The sequence below is a fragment of the Manis pentadactyla genome, chromosome 5 (assembly GCF_030020395.1).
Source record: "Manis pentadactyla isolate mManPen7 chromosome 5, mManPen7.hap1, whole genome shotgun sequence".
NCBI lineage: Eukaryota > Metazoa > Chordata > Mammalia > Pholidota > Manidae > Manis > Manis pentadactyla.
The window spans coordinates 33,016,370-33,038,437 of NC_080023.1; positions in this window are offsets into that span (position 1 = coordinate 33,016,370).

Below are 22,068 nucleotides of genomic sequence, written 5' to 3' on the forward strand. Positions count from 1 at the left end.
AGGAAAGTTTCTCAAATGTTTAATTGGATCTTGAAAGAATAGGATTTCAGTAAATGGATGAGGTGAGAGAATTTATTCCAGGCAGAGAGAACAGCATGTACAAAGGCATGGAAGCATAAAAATAGATAGAATCACATGTTTGGGAAGCAGTAAATAGAATAGCATAGTTATTATACATGGTGCACATTTTTGGGTAGAAGATAAGGTTGCTTTCCCCAAATTATCCTAACACTGCTTACTAAACAATTCACCACTGCTCTACCTGTTTGAAATGCCACACTTGATCACATATTGAATCTTTATAAATGCTCGATTCTTAACTTTAAAGTATGTTTCATATCTAATAGTGTCTTTCTTTTTTAAAGTATTCTTAGATATTGAATGAAATGAGTCATTTGTGGAAAAAAAAATTCCCTTGGGATTTTAGTTGGAATTGCATTAAATGTACATAAATTATTTTGGGGAAATGCAGAAATCTTTAAAATTTTTGGTCTTCCAGCAGAGAAATGCCTCTTTTTATTCATGTTTTCTCAGTAGTTTCATTTTTTTAAGTTATGTGCTACATAATTGTTATATTTATTGTTAATTGTTTTTAGATTTGTTTCTTAAAAGATAATTCTTAATTGACTTTTAAAGTATTATGAAAATAGTGAATTCATGTCAAAGTTTTATTAATTAATAAGAAAATCAGTAAAATTCTGAGCTCATTCAGAAAAGGAAAACTAGAAATATATAGTTAGTGGGAAAAGGAATGCTGAAATAGAATTGCTAAATTAGATACAAAACCAGTCAGTGTCCTAAAAGACAATGAAATATAACCTTTGGGCTTATACCCAAACAGAAAGAAAAAAATCACTGCACCCTGTTTATTTCTATAAATTAAGCCCAACTATTACAGAATTTGAAAATATCTTGTCCCTAATCAATTTTTGGTCAGAGTTATAATTTCTGAATAAGATAACCCTTGGGCAGGTAATTATAATTGCTCTAGCACTGATTAGCTAACCTAATACTGAAAAAGAAGAACCAAGTTGGAGGGATAACACAAGCTGACTTCACCATTTACTATAAAGCTACAATAGTTAAGACACTGTGGTAGTGGTGAAAGAAGAGACAAATAGATCAATGGGCAGAAATAGACACATGTAGATATATGTGAAAATATGTATATTTGTATAAAGGGTATACACAGGAAACTTATCTTTGATAAGTAACAAAGGCAATCCAAGAGAAAGGATAGTCTTTACACAAAGAGTGCTGGATAACTAGATATACATATGCAAAAAATGAATGTCTCAGAAAAAATAACTCAAAACAGCTATAGATGTCACTGTAAAACACAAAACTATAAAACTTTGAGCAAATGACATAGGAGAAAATATAAATGATTAGGTACACACCAAAAGTGTGATCTATGAAAGAAAAATATTGACAAGTTGGACTAACCTAAAATTTAAACTTTTGCTCTGAAAAACACACTATTAAGAGAATGAAAAGACAAGCCATAAGCTGGGAGAATTTTGTAAATTACATATCTGATGTCGCACTTGTATCTAAAATATATAAAGAACTACTAAAATAAATCAATAAGCAAGCAAACAACTCAATTAAAAGCTGGGCAAAAGATCTTAGCAGCCATATCACCAAAGAAAATATACAGATGGCAAATAAGGATATAAAAGATGTTAATGTCAATGTCATTAGGGAATTGCAAATTAAAATGAGATGTACAATTAGAATGGCTAAAATCCCAAATGATGACAATACCAAATGCTGATGAGGATGCAGAGCAACAGAAATTTCTCAATCCTTGCTGGTGGTAATACAAAACGGGAGACAGTTTGGTAGTTTCTGACAAAACTAAATATAGTCTTACCATAAAACTCAGCAATTATGTTTTTAGGTATTTACCCAAATGAGTTAAAAATTTATGTCCATGACTTCACTTATATGTGAAATCTAAAAACAAAATGAACAAAATAGCAATAGACTCATAGACACTGAGATGTGACTGGTGGTTATCATGGGGGAGGGGTTGGGGTGGGTGAATAAAATAGGTGAAGGGGAAAAATAGGCACAATATCTCATAGTATAAATTAGTCATAGGGATGAAAGTCAGAAGAATAGAGAATAGAGTCAATAGTTCTGTAACATCTATGTTGACTGTAACTCACTAGTTGGAGTGAGCATTTAATAATATATATAACTATCAAATCACTATGATGTATTCTTGAAACCAATATAATATTTTATATCAACTATAGTTCAATTAAAAAAAAACTTATGTCCACACAAGAACCTGCACATAAATGTTTATAGAAGTTTTATTCATAATTGTCAAAAACTGGAAGCAACCTTCCTTTAGAAGATGAATGGATAAATTATGGCATATCCATGCAACAGAATATTATTCAGCAATTAAAATATAGTTATCAAGACAGGAAAAGACACAGAGGACTCTTAAATGCATATTGCTTAGTGAAAGAAGCCAGTTTGAGAAGGTTAAATTTCGTATGATTCTAACTATACGACAGTCCGAAAACAGTAAAAAGATTAGAAATTGCTAGGAGCAGGAGGAGGTGGAGGAGTGAAATGGATGAATAGGTAGAGCACAGAGGATTTTTTAGGCCAGTGAAACTATTTTGTATGATACTGTAATAGCAGATACATGATATTATGCATTTGTCAAAACCCAAATATGCACAAAGATTGAACTCTAATGCAAACTATGGACTTTGGTTAATAATATTGTATCAATATTAGTTCATTAATGATAAATATGCCACACTAATGCAAGGTGTTTATGGGAACTCTCTGTTTTTCTTTAAACTTAAAGCTGCTCTAAAAATAAAGTCTACTAACTTTTTAATGTTCCAGTATAGTAAAAGGCCATTAATCATTTTTTTCTTTATTTCCAGGTTTTGGATGATTTTTCATGAATAGACTGCCAATGTGAAGAGAATCTTTTATCCACTATACTTTCCTCTTTTTTTAAGAAAGCCAACTTTTTCTCAACTTTATTGAGGTATAACGGATAAATCCTACTATACTTTCTAATTGCTTTTGTATGAGTATGAAGGAAAAGTTTTTAAATATAATTTCCTTATAATCAGCTATTTTCCTGAACTCAATATTTCTAAATTTTTTAGTTGATATTTTCCCTTTTGTAAACAGTCATAACATCTAAAAATAATTATAATTTTGTGCTGTTTTCTGATCATTGTTATTTGAGCATTGAAGTTGAGTGTGTAGGCTCTGGAGTCAGAAGACCTGTGGGAATCTCATCTCTTTCTGTTACCTAGTATTTAATTTTCTGTTGAGCAAGTTACTTTACTTGCTATATTTCAGTTTCTGCATCTGCAAAATAAGGTTATTGTGAGATTAAAAGTTAATTTATGAGGGAGGGAGAAAGGGATTAAGGGGCATTAAAATTAGCACTCATAATATGGGTAGGTCACTAGGAAGGCAGTATAGCATGGAGAAGTAATGACTCTATAGCATCTCACTATGCTGACGGAGAGTGACTGCAGTGGGGTGGAGGGGGTGAGTTGATAATATGGGTGAATGTTGAAACCACAATGTTGCTTATGCAAAACCTTCGTAAGATTGTATATCAATGATACCTTATTTAATAAATAAATAGTCAATTTACATTTTAATAACTTCATTACATGTCTGAAGCACCTGGAAACATGCCTAACCCTAAGTAAGCCCTCAAAATGTTCCCTTTTTTTCTTGGAATTTTGAAGTATTTAAATCTTTTTATGAGGTATGTAGAATAGTCAAATTCATAGAGATGGAAAGTAAAATATTGGATACCAGAGGCTGAGAAGAAGGAAGAATGGAAAATTATTTTTTAATGGGTATAGAGTTTCATTTTGGGATGATTATAGTGATGGTTATACAAAAATGTGAGTATACTTAATGGCATTGAATAGTACACTTAAAAATTGTTAAAACGATAAATTTTATTGTATATATATTTACTACAGTTTAAAAAAATGAAAAGCTTGGGATGAGGTGTTGCAAGGAAGCCTACTGAGAGATTGTATGGAAAGCCTTGGTACTTAGTTTTATATAACAACAGAAGTCTAAAAATCTAATTGTCTAGTGTGAAGAATAAGATTTTGTTGCTTTTAAAAAATAATTCTATTTAATAGCAAGTGTTCTTGGTCTATATACTAGTCTAGACATATTTGAAACTCTAATTTTTATAGCGTCTAAGTGCTTTCCTGCACTTTTCAGATGCAAAATATGAGAATATTACCTTCTTTAATCAAATATACAAAACTGTGGAATAATAAATTACCAAATTCTACTTAAACTATTTTTCTTTAAAACTAACCTCCTTCCTAAGGCTGATAAAATATCATGCTAATATGTTAAAAATGTATAAAAATTCATATTGTTAATACATCAAAACCATAAAAAGGAGGATAAAATGTAGTTGCATCAAATTCTGAGCACAGTGCTTTTGCTGAGATGTTTATGTCTCCTGCTACTTTGGATTATGCTTTTTGTTACACCTCTCTTGTGCGGAGAAGCCTAGCCTCTGCAGGGTCTGCTGAGAGTGCCTACGTCATGGTATACTTTAGAGGACACAGGGGGAATTCTTGTGCATCTGCTTCCCTAAACCTCTGGGAAGAGGAACTTAAAGCTGGATTGTTCTCTTTGGAAAGGAGATTCTCTAGCATGTCACAGTTGAATGCTTAGCTATAGAGAGGTGAAAGTGGGTGTGAATCTCCATTGCAGGGAGCACCAAGAAAGGGAAAGATTTATCTACTATTCATAGGGCAATACCTGCAGTGGTTAATCTCAGTTGGCTCTTCAGTCTTCACTCTAGTGGGGAAAGTTGTAACACTGAGCTCCTATAAGTAATCCTGATACAGAGACCATAGAACAGTACAGAGTGGTAATTTTCCTCAATAATAGCAAATACAGGAGAGTAAGAAATTATGGTTGTATCTCGATGTATTAGACAAGGTCTTGGCAGGAAGCAGGTGGTTAATCAGCTGAGTCTGTCGAAGAGACTATTTGCAAAAGTTAAAGGAAGCTGATAAAGGCTAACAACAGTAGGGAGTTCTTGGCACCTCCAGGCTTGAAGGCATAAAGGGAGCAAGATTACCAAAATCCTGCAAGAACCATAGAAGTAGCTGTAGCTGCAGCTGAAGGGGGGCAAGCTACTGGACAGGAATTGCAGCTTTGTGCAGGGAAATGCAGCATTGATAACCACTGGCCTTATCTCCTGCTAGAGCTTCCCACTGGCCACACCCATCTAGAATTCAGAAGTGAAGGAAGTCTTCTTGATGAAGAGACAACCTTGTAGATTATACTTCCAGAATCTAGGGGCACAGAGGTAAAGAACATTGGAGAGTAGATTTGAACGAAGAAATGAAGAATATCTGGCCGACTTACTGAGGCTTATGTGATTTATGAAAATCTGTGCTCTAAATGAATGAAAAATAATTTGACATAATTGAAGGGTTGAGTAGGTAGAAGCTGGCTGTGGAATTTAGTTAGTGGAAGTTCCCATGTTGGCCAGTCAATGGTCTTTGAGACAACCAAAGGGAGAGGATTTTGAAGAGTGGCTTCTGGAGGATTGGAATCTGCAATGCGCTCCAGTAATTCTAGGCTTTAAAAGTAGAGGACAGGGAGGAATTAACCAACTCAGCAAAAACAGTTGGGACAGTCAGCAAAAGGCAGTCTACTAGAAACGGGGCAGGTATCTTGAATGTCTGGTGTGAAGACCCTATAGCCACGTCGGTTATTGCTGCATATTCCTTGTGCAGAGTGGAATTATGGAGTCTCCAAGAAAAGCTCCCACCCAAAGAACTTTTGTGCCTGATAGGAACCTCATCAGTAACTTCAGACAAGGAAACGTATTCTGTACTATTAAAACAGCTCTCCATTCCATGCTGCAGAAATACTGAAAGCCACAGTGGTGGGAGTTCTGATCTAGTCTCTAAGTTTGGAATAATATAGTGTGCATTACAATCAATACTGTGGTGCCCACTGGCCTAGAGCTCAGTTTAGAAGTTCAATTGTGGATCTAAATGCTACTGTCCACTCTTACTGCTAGAGGTCCTCATTCCAGCTGGGGTGGGTAGGGGAGAAAAGCTAACAAGATGAGAAGGGCAGAACTATGAGAGAAAAAAAATACAAAAAGATCTCAGACATATGACAGGGTATTTTTAAAAAGAGAGTTAAATGAGAGGCTTGGGTAGAACAGGCAGTGGTGAGATAAAGAAAGCTGGAAAAAAAAACACAAGGTGAGGGAAGGGTTACAGGAAAAAAAATTAGCTCTGCCTGTAGAAGAACAGGAAATTTGAATCTGAAGAACAGTAATAGTAACTAACAGGAGCTACAAAAAGGAAGACTTGCACACTGAATGTTAGTGATTATTATCAGAGGTCAGCAAAGCATTATTATGCCTTGCTGCATTTTTAAAAATATAAATCAACTTATCAAAACACATTGTTTTGTTAGGGACAACAGAAGAATTACCAAATTAATATTCCTCCACTAATCTAAAAACAATTTTACAACCTTCACATACATAATGTTTATGTAAATTATATATTCTTAAAGTGTGTGACTCTTTAGATCTAACCCTTGTGTCTAAGTAGTAGAGTACACTCAAATGTACTCAGGACTCTTATATTCTTTGAAAATATTGAGGGTTCCCAAAAATATTTGTTCATGTGGATTAAGCAACATCATGTTAGAAATTAAAACTGAGTTTATTAAAACATTTATTAATAAAAAACTATAATAAGCCCATTATATGCTTACATAAATATCTTTAGTGAAAAATAACTAATTTCAAAATGAAATCTCTTTAATGCCTGGCTTAATACAACACAGCTGGATTTTCACATATGCTTCTGCATTCAATATATTGCATATGTTGTTTTGGTTCACATATATGAAAAACATCCAGTCTTATACAAATATGCAGTTGGAAAGGGAAGGAATATTTTAATATCTATCCCAGATAACTGCGGTTATTCTTCTTTAATATTACACTAAATCTAGACAAATGGTATTTTCTTAAAGGCTAGTTGTAACGTGCAATCTGAAATGTTATCAATGAACTTTTTGTACTCTGTTACACTAAAATCCATCGGTCTGTTTTAAACCTTGAATGGATGGATGTGTAACCCATGCATGATTTTGTAACATCAGCATTGGTCATTTGGGAAATATTTGGACGCATATCATCCAAATGTTGACACATTTCATCATACAATTTCAAGCAATCACATTTGTTAATATCACTTTAGTGATATTAGTCAAAAAATGCCCTTTAAATGTACTAGGAAGCTGTCAAGTCACAGTGGCGAGTATGTTTTCTAAAACTAATTTTTTAGCTGAAAGTTTGAATTTTATCATTGGCAACAAATTCTATCTGTTAGTTTCTTTGAAGTGACAGTCTCACCTCATTCATTTTTTTTGAAATATCATTGACATACAATCTTATAATAGTTTCAAGTATACAACACAATAGTTCAACAGTTACCCATATTAGCTCTGCCTGTAGAAGAACAGGAAATTTAACCCCCACTAGTGTAGTTACTGTCAAAATAGAAAGATGTTACAGAATCATCGGCTATATTCTTCATGCTGTACTACCATTCCTGTGACCAACTTATATTATAATTGAGAGTTTTTGCACCTTTTTATCCTACTCACCCTTCCCACCCACTCACCCCAACCCCACCACCATGGTAACGACGAGTCTCTTCTCAGTGTCTATGAGTCTACTATTTCATTCATTTTGTTTTGTTATTCTTATATTCCAAAAATAAGTGAAATTATATGGTATTTATTTTTCTCAACCTGGCTTATTTCACTGAGCATAATACCCTCTAGTTTATGACTGAAAAATATTCCACTGTGTATATGTACCATGTCTTTTTTATCCATTCATCTATTGATGGACATTTTGGTTGCTTCCATAACTTGGCTATTGTAAACAATGTAAACATAGTGGTGCATATATCTTTTCCATTCAGGGATTTTGTTTTCTGAGGCAAATTCTTAGAAGTGTAATTGTTGGGTCATATGGTTATTTCTATTTCCAATTTTTGAGAAAATTCCATACTACTTTCCACAGTGGCTGCACCAATTGACATTTCCACCAACAGGGTAGAAAAGTTCCCATTTTGCCACATACTTGCCAGCACTTGTTATTTCCTGTCTATTGGAAAGTGGCTATTCTAACTGGTGAAAGGTGATATCTCTTATGATTTGCATTTCCCTGATGATAAATGATGTGGAGTATCTTTTCATGTGCTTGTTGGGCATCTGTATTTCTTCTTTGGAAAAATGTCTGTTCAAGTCTCTGGCCATTTTTTTTTTATGTCAACATTGTGTTTTTTGTTGTTGTTTTTACTTTTTTTATTTTGGTATCATTAATCTACAATTACATGAGGAATATTATGTTTAATAGACTCCCCCATCACCAAATCCCCCCCTACAAACCCGATTACAGTCACTGTCCATCAGTGTAGTAAGATGCTGTAGAGTCACTACCTGTCTTCTCTGTGTTGCACAGCCCTCCCTGTGCTCCCCACCCACATTATACATGCTAATCATAATGCCCCCTTTCTCCCCCTCCCCCCTTATCCCTCCCTTTCCATCCATCCTCCCAAGCCCCTTTCCTTTTGGTTACTGTTAGTCCATTCTTGGGTTCTGTGATTCTGCTGCTGTTTTGTTCCTTCACTTTTTTCTTTGTTCTTATACTCCACAGATGAGTGAAATCATTTGGTACTTGTCTTTCTCCACGTGGCTTATTTCACTGAGCATAATACCCTCTAGCTCCATCCATGTTGTTGCAAATGGTAGGATTTTTTTCTTCTTATGGCTGAATAATATTCCATTGTGTATATGTACCACATCTTTTTTTTGTTACCATTAATCTACAATTACATGAAGAACATTATGTTTACTAGACTGTCCCCTACCCCAAGTCCACCCGACAAACCCCATTATAGTCACTGTCCATCAGCATAGTAAGATGTTGTAGAATCACTACTTGTCTTCTCTGTGTTGCACAGTCCTCCCCTTTCCCCCACCCCCCACATTATACATGCTAATCATAATACCCCCTTTCTTCATCCCTGTCCTTATCCCTCCCTACCCTCCCATTCTCCCCAGTCTCTTTCCCTTTGGTAACTGTTAGTCCATTCTTGGGTTCTGTAATTCTGCTGTTGTTTTGTTCCTTCAGTTTTTCCTTTGTTCTCATACTCCACATATGAGTGAAATCATTTGGTATTTGTCTTTCTCTGCCTGGCTTATTTCACTGAGCATAATACCCTCTAGCTCCATCCATGTTGTTGCAAATGGTAGGATTTGTTTTCTTCTTATGGATGAATGATATTCCATTGTGTATATGTACCACATCTTCTTTATCCATTCATCTACTGATGGACACTTAGGTTGCTTCCATTTCTTAGCTATTGTAAATAGTGCTGTGATAAACATAGGGGTGCATCTGCCTTTTTCAAACTGGAGTGCTGCATTCTTAGGGGAAATTCCTAGAAGTGGAATACTTGGGTCAAATGGTAAGTCTATTTTGAGCATTTTGAGGAAACTCCATACTGCTTTCCACAATGGTTGAACTAATTTACATTCCCACCAGCAGTGCAGGAGGGTTCCCCTTTCTCCACAACCTCTCCAACATTTGTTGTTGTTTGTCTTTTGGATGGTAGCCATCCTTACTGGTGTGAGGTGATATCTCATTGTGGTTTTAATTGGCATTTCTCTGATAACTAGCAATGTGGAGTATCTTTTCATGTGTCTGTTGGCCATCTGAATTTCTTCTTTGGAGAACTGTCTGTTCAGCTTCTCTGCCCATTTTTTAATGGGATTATTTGCTTTGTGTTTGTTGAGGTGTGTGAGCTCTTTATATATTTTGGATGTCAAGCCTTTATCGGATCTGTCATTTACAAATATATTCTCCCATACTGTAGGGTACCTTTTTGTTCTATTGATGGTGTCCTTTGCTGTACAGAAGCTTTTCAGCTTGATATAGTCCCACTTGTTCATTTTTGCTTTTGTTCTCTTTGCCCAGGAAGATATGTTCATGAAGAAGTCACTCATGTTTATGTCCATGAGATTTTTGCCTACGATTTTTTCTAAGAGTTTTATCGTTTCATGACTTATATTCAGGTATTTGAACCATTTCTAATTTACTTTTGTGTATGGGGTTAGACAGTGATCGTTTCATTCTCTTACATGTAGCTGTCCAGTTTTGCCAGCACCATCTGTTGAAGAGGCTGTCATTTCCCCATTGTATGTCCATGGCTCCTTTATCAAATATTAATTGACCATATATGTTTGGATTAATGTCTGGGGTTTCTAATCTCTTCCACTGGTCTGTGGCTCTTTTCTTGTGCCAGTACCAAATTGTCTTGATTATTATGGCTTTGAAGTAGAGCTTGAAGTTGGGGAGTGAGATTCCCCCCCCACTTTATTCTTCCTTCTCAGGACTGCTTTGGCTATTCGGGATCTTTGGTGTTTCCATATGAATTTTTGAACTATTTGTTCCAGTTTGTTGAGGAATGTTGTTGGTAATTTGATAGGGATTGCATCAAATCAGTATATTCCTTTGGGCAGGATGGCCATTTTGACGATATTAATTCTTCCTAGCCAAGAGCATAGGATGAGCTTCCATTTGTTAGTGTCTTCTTTAATTTATCTTAAGAGTGTCTTATACTTCTCAGGGTATACGTCTTTCACTTCCTTGGTAAGGTTTATTCCTAGGTATTTTATTCTTTTTGATGCAATTGTGAATAGAATTGTTTTCCTGATTTCTCTTTCTATTGGTTCATTGCTAGTGTATAGGAAAGCCACAGATTTCTGTGTGTTAATTTTGTATCCTGCAACTTTGCTGTATTCTGATATCAGTTCTAGTAGTTTTGGAGTGGAGTCTTTAGGGTTTTTTATGTACAATATCATGTCATCTGCAAATAGTGACAGTTTAACTTCTTCTTTACCAATCTGGATTCCTTGTATTTCTTTGTTTTGTCTAATTGCCATGGCTAGGACCTCCAGTACTATGTTAAATAACAGTAGGGACAGTGTTCATCCCTGTCTTGTTCTGATCTCAGAGGAAAAGCTTTCAGCTTCTTTTCAGTATGAAGTTGGTTGTGGGTTTATCATATATGGCCTTTATTATGTTGAGGTACTTGCCCTCTATACCCATTTTGTTGGGAGTTTTTATCATGAATGGATGTTGAATTTTGTCGAATGCTTTTTCAGCATCTATGGAGATGATCATGTGGTTTTTGTCTTTCTTTTTGTTGATGTGGTGGATGATGTTGATGGATTTTCAAATGTTGTACCATCCTTGCATCCCTGGGATGAATCCCACTTGGTCGCGATGTATGATCCTTTTGATATATTTTTGAATTCGGTTTGCTAATATTTTATTGAGTATTTTTGCATCTACATTCATCAGGGATATTGGTCTGTAATTTTCTTTTTTCGTGGGGTCTTTGACTGGTTTTGTTATTAGGGTGATGTTGGCTTCATAGAATGAGTTTGGGAGTATTCCCTCCTCTTCTATTTTTTGGAAAACTTTAAAGAGAATGGGTATTATGTCTTCCCTGTATGTCTGATAAAATTCCGAGGTAAATCCATCTGGCCCGCGTTTTTTTTTCTTGGGTAATTTTTTTTATTACTGTTTCAATTTCTTTGCTGGTAATAGGTCTGTTTAGATTTTGTATTTCTTCCTTGGTCATTCTTGGAAGGTTGTATTTTTCCAGGAAGTTGTCCATTTCTCCTAGGTTTTCCAGCTTCTTAGCATATAGGCTTTCATAGTAGTCTCTAATAATTCTTTGTATTTCTGTTGTGTCCATCATGATGTTTCCTTTCTTTTTTCTGATTCTGTTGATGTGTGTTGATTCTCTTTTTCTCTTAATAAGTCTGGCTAGAGGCTTATCTATTTTGTTTATTTTCTCAAAGAACCAGCTCTTGGTTTCATTGATTTTTTCTATTGTTTTATTCTTCTCAATTTTGTTTATTTCTTCTCTGATCTTTATTATGTCCCTCCTTCTGCTGACTTTAGGCATCATTTGTTCTTCTTTTTCCAATTTTGATAATTTATGTTAGACACTTCATTTGGGTTAGTTCTTCCTTTTTTAAATATGCCTGGATTGCTATATACTTTCCTCTTAAGACGGCTTTCATGGCGTCCCACAGAAGTTGGGGCTTTGCGTTGTTGTTATCATTTATTTCCATATATTGCTGGATCTCCATTTTAATTTGGTCATTGATCCATTGACTATTTAGAAGTGTGTTGTGAAGCTTCCATGTGTTTGTGGGCCTTTTTGCTTTCTTTGTACAATTTATTTCTAGTTTTATACCTCTGTGGTCTGAAAAGTTGGTTGGTAGAATTTCAATCTTTTGGAATTTACTGAGGTTCTTTTTGTGGCCTAGTATGTGGTCTATTCTGGAGAATGTTCCATGTGCACTTGAGAAGAATGTGTATCCTGTTGCTTTTGGGTGTAGAGTTCTATAGATGTCTATTAGGTCCATCTGTTCTAGTGTGTTGTTCAGTGCCTCTGTGTCCTTACTTATTTTCTGTCTGGTGGATTTGTCCTTTGGAGTGAATGGTGTGTTGAAGTTTCCTAAAATGAATGCATTGCATTCTATTTCTTCCTTTAGTTCTGTTAGTATTTGTTTCACATATGCTGGTGCTCCTGTGTTGGGTGCATATATATTTATAATGGTTATATCCTCTTGTTGGACTGAGCCCTTTATCATTATGTAATGTCCTTTTTTATCTCTTGTTACTACCTTTGTTTTGAAGTCTATTTTGTCTGATACTAGTACTGCAACACCTGCGTTTTTCTCCCTATTGTTTGCATGAAATATATTTTTCCATCCCTTGACTTTTAGTCTGTGCATGTCTTTGGTTTTGAGGTGAGTCTCTTGTAAGCCGCATATAGATGGGTCTTGTTTTTTTATCCATTCAGTGACTCGATGTCTTTTGATTGGTGAATTCAGTCCATTTACATTTAGGGTGATTATCGATAGGATGTACTTACTACCATTTCAGGCTTTAGATTCGTGCTTACCAAAGGTTCCAGGTTACTTTCCTTACTATCTAAGAGTCTAACTTAACTCACTTAGTATGCTGTTACAAACACAATGTAAAGGTTCTTTTCTATTTCTCCTTCTTTTCTACCTCCTTCATTTTTTATTTATAGGTATCAAATTCGGTACTTTTTGTCTATCCCTTGATTGACTCTGGGATAGTCAATTTAATTTTGCATTTACCTCACAATCAGCTGCTCCACCCTCCCTTCCATGGTTTTACTACCTCTGGTGACAGCTATCCAACCCTAGGAACACTTCCATCTATAGCAGTCCCTCCAAAATAGACTGCAGAGATGGTTTGTGGGAGGTAAACTCTCTCAGCTTTTGCTTATCTGGAAATTGTTTAATCCCTCCTTCAAATTTAAATGATAATCTTGCCGGATAAAGTAATCTTGGCTCCAGGCCCTTCTACTTCATGGCATTAAAGACATCATGCCACTCCCTTCTGGCCTGTAAGGTTTCTGCTGAGAAGTCTGATGTTAGCCTGATGGGCTTTCCTTTGTATGTGATCTTATGTCTGCCTCTGACTGCTTTTAACAGTCTGTCCTTATCCTTGATCTTTCCCATTTTAATTACTATGTGTCTTGGTGGTGTCTTCCCTGGGTCCCTTGTGTTGGGAGATCTGTGGATCTCCATGGCCTGAGAGACTATCTCCTTCCCGAGATTGGGGAAGTTTTCAGCAAATACCTCCTCAATGACACTTTCTATACCTTTCTCTCTCTTCTTCTTCTTCTGGTATCCCTATAATGCAGATATTGTTCCGCTTGGATTGGTCACACAGTTCTCTCAATATTCTTTCATTCTAAGAGATCCTTTTTTCTCTCTGTGCCTCAGCTTCTTTGTCTTCCTCTTCTCTAGTTTCTATTTCATTTATTGTTTCCTCCACTGTATCCAACCTGCTTTTAATACCCTCCATCGTGCTCTTCAACGACTGGATCTCCGACCTGAATTCATTCCTGAGTTCCTGGATGTCTTTCTGTACCTCCATTAGAATGTTGATTATTTTTATTTTGAATTCCCTTTCAGGAAGAGTCACGAGGTCCATATCATTTAAATCTTTCTCGGGAGTTGTATTAATAATTTTACTCTGGACAAGGTTCCTTTGGCATTTCATGTTTGTATATGGCGACCTCTAGTGTCTAGAAGCTGTATTCTCTGGAGGTGGTCAGCCCCTGAAGCAATGTCTGGGGTCACAGGGGAGCGGTACTGGTGCCTGGGGGGAGGAAAGAGCTGTTCCCCGCCTCCTGGCTGCTGTGCCTGTCTCCACTGTCTGAGCCGGTGGGCCAGTCACACAGGTATGTTTTTGTCCCAGAGCAGCCAGATATGGATCCCTGCTTTCCACAAGCGGCTGGAATCCCAGTCTTCCCAGGAACTCTGCCTGTATTACCTTGCCACCCGGTAGTCATGCGAGTCTCATGAAAGCACCATGAAATGTAGGTTAGTGCTCCCAGCGCCGATCTCCGGAGCTAGGTATTCAGCAGTCCCAAGCCTTCCACTCCTTCTCTGCTCTCTTTCGCTTCCTCCCGCCAGTGAGGTGGGGTGGGGGAGGGGCTCGGGTCCCGTGGAGCCACAGCTCTGGTACGTTACCCCGTTCGGTGAGGTCTGCTCTTTTCTCCAGGTGTGTGCAGTCTGGCGCTGTCCTCTTTCCTGTTGCTCTCTCAGGATTAGTTGCGCCAATTAAATTTTCTAATTGTATCCAGTTTTAGGAGGAAGCCTCTGTTTCTCCTCTCACGCCACCATCTTTAATCTACCACATCTTCTTTATCCATTCACGTACTGATGGACACTTAGGTTGCTTCCATTTCTTGGCTATTGTAAATAGGGCTGTGATAAACATACGGGTGCATCTGTCTTTTTCAAACTGGGCTGCTGCATTCTTGGGGTAAATTCTTAGAAGTGGGTTCCTTGGTCAAATGGTATTTCTATTTTGAGCTTTTCGAGGAACCTCCATACTGCTTTCCACAATGGTTGAACTAATTGACATCCCCACCAGCAGTGTAGGAGGATTCACCTTTCTCCGCAACCTCGCCAACATTTGTTGTTTGTCTTTTGGATGGTGGAGGTCCTTATTTGTGTGAGGTGATATCTCATTGTGGTTTTAATTTGCATTTCTCTGATGACTAGCGATGTGGAGCATCTTTTAACATGTTTGTTGATCATCTGAATTTCTTCTTTGGAGAACTGTCTGTTCAGCTCCTCTGCCCATTTTTTTTTTTGGTATCATTAATCTGCAATTACGTGAAGAACATTATGTTAACTAGGCTCCCCACTTCACCAAGTCCCCCCCTACAAACCCCATTACAGTCACTGTCCATCAGTGTAGTAAGATGCTGCCTGTGCCCATTTTTTAATTGGATTATTTGCTTTTTGTTTGTTGAGGTGCGTGAGCTCTTTATATCTTTTGGATGTCACGCCTTTATCGGATCTGTCATTTATGAATATATTCTCCCATACCGTAGGATGCCTTTTTGTTCTATTGATGGTGTCCTTTGCTGTACAGCAGTTTTTCAGCTTGATGTAGTCCCACTTGTTCATTTTTGCTTTTTTTCCCCTTGCCTGGGGAGATATGTTCATGAAGAAGTCACTCATGTTTATGTCTTAAGAGATTTTTGCCTATGTTTTTTTCTAAGAGTTTTATGGTTTCATGACTTACATTCAGGTCTTTGATCCATTTCGAATTTACTTTTGTGTATGGGGTTAGACAGTGATCCACTTTCATTCTCTTGTAGCCATGCAGATTTGCCAACACCAGCTGTTGAAGAGGCTGTCATTTCCCCACTGTATGTCCATGGCTCCTTTATCAAATATTAATTGACCATATATGTTTGGATTAATGTCTGGGGTTTCTAATCTCTTCCACTGGTCTGTGGCTCTTTTCTTGTGCCAGTACCAAATTGTCTTGATTATTATGGCTTTGAAGTAGAGCTTGAAGTTGGGGAGTGAGATTCCCCCCCCACTTTATTCTTCCTTCTCAGGACTGCTTTGGCTATTCGGGATCTTTGGTGTTTCCATATGAATTTTTGAACTATTTGTTCCAGTTTGTTGAGGAATGTTGTTGGTAATTTGATAGGGATTGCATCAAATCAGTATATTCCTTTGGGCAGGATGGCCATTTTGACGATATTAATTCTTCCTAGCCAAGAGCATGGAATGAGTTTCCTCTTTAATTTCTGTTAAGAGTGTCTTGTGGTTTTCAGAGTATATGTCTTTCACTTCCTTGGTTAGGTTTATTCCTAGGTATTTTATTCTTTTTGATGCAATTGTGAATGGAATTATTTTCCTGATTTCTCTTTCTGTTAGTTCATTGTTAGTATATAGGAAACCAACAGATTTCTGTGTATTAATTTTGTATCCAGCAAGTTTGCTGAATTCAGATATTAGTTCTAGTATTTTTGGAGTGGAGTCTTTAGGGTTTTTTAAGTACAATATCATGTCATCTGGAAATAGTGACAGTTTAACTTCTTCTTTGACAATCTGGATTCCTTGTATTTCTTTGTTTTGCCTGATTGTCGTGGATAGTACCTGCAGTATTACGTTGAATAACAGTGGGGAAAGTCTTGTTCCCAATCTTAGAGGAAAATCTTTCAGCTTCTCGCTGTTCAGTATGATGTTGACTGTGGGTTTATCATATATGGCCTTTATTATGTTGAGGTACTTGCCCTGTATACCCATTTTGTTTAGAGTTTTTAGCATGAATGAATGTTGGATTTTGTTGAATGTTTTTTCAGCATCTATGGAAATGATCATGTGGTTTTTGTCCTGCTTTTTGTTGATGTGGTGGATGATGTTGATGGATTTTTGAATGTTGTACTGTCCTTGCATCCCTGAGATCAATCCAACTTGAGCATGGTGTATGATCCTCTTGATGTATTTTTGAAATTGGTTTGCTAATATTTTGTTGAGTATTTTTGCATGCATGTTAATCAGGGATATTGGTCTGTAATTCCTGCCCATTTTTTAATTGGGTTATTTGTTCTTTTGTTGTTGGGGCATACGAGTTTTTTATATATCTTGGATGTTAACCCCTTAGCAGATAACTCATTTACAAATACTGTCTCCCATATTGTAGGCTGCCTTTTTCTCTGATGATCATGTCCTTTGCTGTACAGAAGCTTTTTAGTTTGATGTAGTCCTAGTTGTTCATTTTTTATTTCATTTCCCTTGCCCAGGGAGATGAGTCCACGAAAAATGTGCTCATACTTATGTTCAAGAGATTTTTGCCTATGCTTTCCTCTAAGAGTTTTATGGTTTCATGTCTTACATTCAAATCTTTAATCTATTTTGAGTTTACTTTTTGTGTGGAGTTAGACAGTAATCCAGTTTCATTCTTATATATAGACATCCAGTTTTCCTAAGACCATTTATTGAAGAGACTGTCTTTTACTATGATATATTTATGGCTCCTTTATTGTATATTACTTGACCATATATGTGTGGGCTTGTATCTGAGCTCTCTATTCTGTTCCACTGATCTATGGGTCTATTCTTGTGCCAGCACCAAGTTGTTTTGATTACTGTAGCTTTGTAGTATAGTTCAAAGTTAGGGAATGCAGTGCCCCCAACTTTGTTATTCTTTTTCAGGATGACTTTGGCTATTTGGTGTCTTTTGTAGTTCCATATGAATTTTAGGATTATTTGCTAGTTCACTGAAGAATGCTATTGGTATTTTGACAGGGATTGCTCTGAATCTGTAAATTGCTTTGGGCAGGATGGCCATTTTGACCATATTAATTCTTCCTATCTATGAGACTAATGGATGTCCATTTGTTTGTGTCTGAATTTCTCTCATGAGTGTCTTATAATTTTCAGAGTATTGGTCTTTCACCTCTTTCGTTAGTATTATTCCTAGGTGTCTTATTTTTTTAATGCAATTGTAAATGGAATTTTCTCCTGAATTCTCTGTTAGTTCATTGTTAGTATATAGGAACACAACAGTCTTCTGTGTATTATTTTTGTATTGTGTAACTTTGCTGAATCAAGTTATTAGGTCTAATAGTTTTCTGGAGGAATCTTTAGGGTTTTCTATATATAATGTCATCTGTAAATAGTAAATTTCATTTCTTCCTTGCCAATTTGGGTGCTTTTTAGCTCTTTATTTTGTCTGATGGCAGTGGCTAGGACCTCCTGGGCTATGTTGAGTATAAGTTCATCTTGTTCATTTTTGATAAAATATCTACCAAATACCAAACTTTTAATTAACATTGTCTGTATCTTTATTTTAAGTAAAAATGGTTTCCACTGAAAAAAAGTGACTAGTTCAGCTGGCAACTCAATTGATTTCACACATGCTTTACCATATACTTTGGTATGAATCAGAAGTGCTTTGTGTATCCTTCCCATGTATCACACAGAATAGTAAGAAGATATACTGAAAAGCTGAGGTTTAAGAAACCTAATAATTTCTCTTGCTTCATAAAAGGCATTTTAAAGTGAACTGGCATTTTTTAATAGTGAGTGTGTCACTTTAATAAAATTACTAGTGTAAAAATGGCTTTTGTCCATTATTGCTTTTACATCATCAGTGCAAGTGTCAACACAGTAAAAAGGCCAATAATGTCTTAGTTTTATCATAATAATCATTTAAGCTTTGCAGATTGATTCCTGAAAACATCTCAGGAACCCTCAGGTGTTTGCAGACTATACTTTGAGAGGAACTCTCCCCATTTCTGCTAGAATGTACCTGTCATTCCAGGGTTTTTTCTTTTTTTTTGTCTCTTGGTCACTGGTAAGTCTCCAGGGCCTCACTTATCCCTGGCACATAGTAGGCACTCAATAAATATTTGTTTAATTATTTAATGAAGTAATCAATCAGAACTAGATCATGATAGTAAAGAGCTTATAATATGCATTACCAGAAAGTCATTTTTAAAAATTTAGTTTTGAATAAGTAAAATATACAACAGGATGCATGGTGAAGTGTCCCACTTTGAACCCTCCTACACTGTTGGTGGGAATGTAAATTAATTCAACCATTGTGGAAAGCAATATGGAGGTTCCTCAAAAAACTCAAAATAGATATACCATTTGACCCTGTAATTCCACTCCTAGGAATTTACCCGAAGAAAAGAAGATCCCTGATTCGAAAAGAAATATGGACCCCTATGTTTATTGCAGCACTATTTACAATAGCGAAGATGTGGAAACAACCTAAGTGTCCATCAGTAGATGAATGGATTAAGAAAATATGGTACATATACACAATGGAGTATCATTCAGCCATAAAAAGAAAACAAATCCTACCATTTGCGACAATATGGATGGAGCTAGAGGGTATTATGCTCTGTGAAATAAGCCAGGCAGAGAAAGATAAGTAGTAAATGATTTCACTCATTTGTGGAGTATAGGAACAAAGCAAAAGTGGAGGAACAAAATAGCAGCAGATCAGAGACTCTGAGAAGAGACTAGTGGTTACCAAATGGGAGAGGTTGAGGAGGGTGGGTGGGAAGGGAGAAGAGGAATAAGGGACACTATAATTTGCAGTCACAATATAGGTAGGTCATGGGGACAGTAGTACAGCACAGAGTAGACAAGTAATGACCCTATAGGATCTTACTACACTGATGGACAGTGACTGCAATAGGGGGGGTGAGGACTTAATATGGGTGAATGTTGAAACCACAACATTGTTCGTGTGAAACCTTCATAAGATTGTATATCAATGATACTTTAATAAAAAAAAAGTCTCCCACTTTGCCTTCCTCAAGGCACTTAAGTTGCTTTCTCAGAGATAACCATGGTTGTCAGTTTCTTATATATTTCTCCAGTGATATTTTATGGACTCACAAGCATTATATATTCCTTTCTTCTCTTACACATATTGTGGAATACTTTATGCCAGACTATATAATACTTTTTTAGTAAACTTTTTAAAAATAACTGTAGATTTACAGGAAAGCTTCAGATATTCTTGTATAGTCTTTACTCACTTCTACTGATCTTAACATCTTACATAATCATAGTTCCATATCAAATTTAAGATACTAACATTTAAAAAATATTATCAACTACAGAATTTATTAAGATTTCACTAGTTATGCCCTTTCAGTTCTAGGGTCCAATTCAGGATACCACATTGCATTTAGCATAGTGCTTTTTTTTCTCTTAAAACGTATCTTGACAATTGTTTCACGTCAGTTAATATGCAGCTGCCTCATTCTCTGGAAGGACTCTAGAATGAATTCATATTAATAGAATTTCAGGGCTAATGATTATGGGCATTTAGAAATTTCCAAAATTCTCCCCCAAAGTAATTACCGTACTTCCAAGTTGTCTCCCTGTGATTTCAGAGTTCAAGTTTCTCTGAAGTTCCAGAATTTAGATTGGGAACTGAATGAAGGTAATCAATTTAAAGTACTCAAAACTTTTTCACACTTCAAAATAATTATTTTAATGTACCACCATAAATAAATATAGCATTGCATGATTTACATTATGCCAATAATTCATTGTACCATGATCCAAATATAGTTGGTTCCTCTGAGGACCACTAGGGGGCTCTGCTGGAAGGGTTTTTATAATTTATGTCAGTCTGTTGAGGGAAATGTTCCCAGATGATGCTTTAGACTTCTAAACTGTTAAACCTTAAAAGAGATCATATAATTCAGCTTTCTTATTTGGCAGATGAGGAAACCAAGGTTGGCAAAGAGAGCTGACATGAAGGAGAGCTGGAATAAAAATTCCCTTTGTTCCTGTGGTGAGTTTTTTTTGTCTTGTGCCTCCACTGAATGTTTCATTACCAATGGCTATTTCCTTTTCTGCTGCTACAAATTTAGTAATTTTTGGTGAGACTATGTATTTATGATATTTTTCTAATAGGATACTTTACTAGTGGTTAGGTGAAAGAAGTGTGTGAAACATAAACTTCTAATACCTTTGTTACTTACTCCAAAATGTTGTATTCAGATTACCTCTCAGCACCAAAGCCAACTGCTTATCCTAGCAACCATTTTCAAATTTCCTTTCAAACTTACTTTCCACTTAAACCATTTCATTCTTATCTTTACTCATTTATTCATTCAGTATTTATTGTCTACAAGCATCAGGCATTATTGTTGGCTCTAGGCTTACAGAAGCAAAGCTGCCCCCATTCCCGAAACATCTATTTATCCATTTTTCACTTCAATATACAAACTATTTTCAGATGTCTTAGTGTAGTGGTTCTCGTAGTGTGGTCACTGAACCTGCAGAAGGAAAAAAGTCATCTGGGAACTCGTTAGAAATGCAAATTATTACTTCCACCCTATACTCTAGGGATGGGGGCCCAGCAGCAGTATTTTTAAACAAGCTTCCCAGGGATTTTGATGTACACTCGGTTTTAGTTTGGAGGCTCGTTATTATCTAAGTAAGTCAAAAATCCACATCTGGCTTCTAAATCCATCTCAGGCATGTCCATGGAGAACCCGTCTCAAATACTTGTGGTGGGACCCAACAGTGACAATACTTAATTCAATGATTTGTAGTACCTGTAATGATCGTAGTAAAATAGTGGTACTACAGTGGCTTCAGAACAAAAACGGACCGCTCTACACCAGGAGAAAATGGGCCAGACTGAGTTCCGGGATAGTGTTTTCATAGTATCATTGAGCCCGCGGGCTCTCTGGCTGAGTCAGGGAGGCGCTCCAAACCGAAAGAGGCCACATGACTCCGTTAAATTGGACTGGAGCCTCCAGTCACACGCCGGGTACTAGAAGCCCAAGCTTACCACGTTGGTTTGAAAAAGGGAGGAGGCAAAGAGGAGGACCCGAGAAGACCGGGCAGGACTGTCGAGCGCGGAAGCCGCACCCTCCAGGCCCCAGACGTTGGCAGGGCGGAGCCAAGCGGCCGTAGCTCCAGCAGAGACGCCCGTCGCGTCGCGTCGCGGGCTCGCCACTGAGGCGTATGGGGGCTACAACGAGAGCGGCTGCGCCGCTGGGCCGGATCAGCGTCGTGCGCATGCGCGGATCCGGCGCCATTTTGGTGGCC